Genomic DNA, 1024 nt, shown 5'->3' with positions numbered 1-1024 from the left:
GTAGTATTGTGTTATAGATAACATGACAGGGCTGTGGTCTGAATATTTGTGTCCCTGACAGATTCATAAGTTGAATCCTAACCCCCAGGGTGAAGGAATTAGGAAGTGGGGACTTTGGGAGGTGACGTGAGATGTGCAACGTCTGGGGGATGGTCACGCTTGAAGCTCTGACTCTAGGGGAGAGGGGAGGATGGGCAATATATGTAACATTAACATTTGTAGTCCCATAACATGCTGAAATAAAAAAAAAAATGAACAAAAAAGAGGGTGGAGCCCTCGTGAATGGAATTAATGTCCTTATAAAAGAGGCCGCAGAGAGCTCCCTCACCCCTTCCACCATGTCTGGACACAGTGAGACGGTGTCATCCACAAATCAGGAAGTGGCCCTCACCAGGCACTGAATCTGCCAGCAACTTGATCTCGGATGGATATCCAGCCTCTAGAACTGTGAGAAACAAATTTATCCTGTTTATAAGCTACCCAGTTCATGGCTTTTTGTTATAGCAGCCTGAATAGACGAAAACAGATAGACAGAATATCTTGGATGAAAGGGACTACTTTAGAGCCTGGTGCATAGCAAGCTCTTTCCTTCATAGCTCGATAGGGAAACAAGCCTTTGGCATCATTGTGAGATCAAGAATTATTTTATCTAACATAAATGAGAAGGAGAGAAATACAGCAGAAGAAAACATAAAATATGTTGTGAATAAAAGAAAACCAATTTTTACTGATAAGAACAGATACTACACTTGATCTTAGCCAAAAGGCCGAGAAGTGATTGAAAACCAATTTTTAAAAATCTAGCATTCAAGTCTTTATCTTGTACCATAGTGCATTGGTTTAATATGCCACCCTCCAGACACACATAATTTGTCACTGTTACCCAAACACCCAGGTAATCCCAATAATCTAAAAATAATAACTACATTTTGTTTCTAGTGAACCAGGCATTGCATATGTGCATTTTACATATGCCATCTCATTTAATCCTCCCTGAACCTACTAAGGAGGCAATATTATCACT

General features: G+C 40.2%; 1 pseudogene; it reads right to left on the bottom strand.

The window, feature by feature from the left end:
* Positions 1–600: 600 nt before the first annotated feature.
* Positions 601–779, bottom strand: LOC142871982 (uncharacterized; annotated as a pseudogene).
* Between the last annotated feature and the right edge of the window lie 245 nt (positions 780–1024).

Source organism: Microcebus murinus, chromosome 7 (assembly GCF_040939455.1).
Source record: "Microcebus murinus isolate Inina chromosome 7, M.murinus_Inina_mat1.0, whole genome shotgun sequence".
NCBI lineage: Eukaryota > Metazoa > Chordata > Mammalia > Primates > Cheirogaleidae > Microcebus > Microcebus murinus.
Note: the sequence above shows the minus strand (reverse complement) of the source record. Positions and strands in the feature narration are given on the sequence as shown.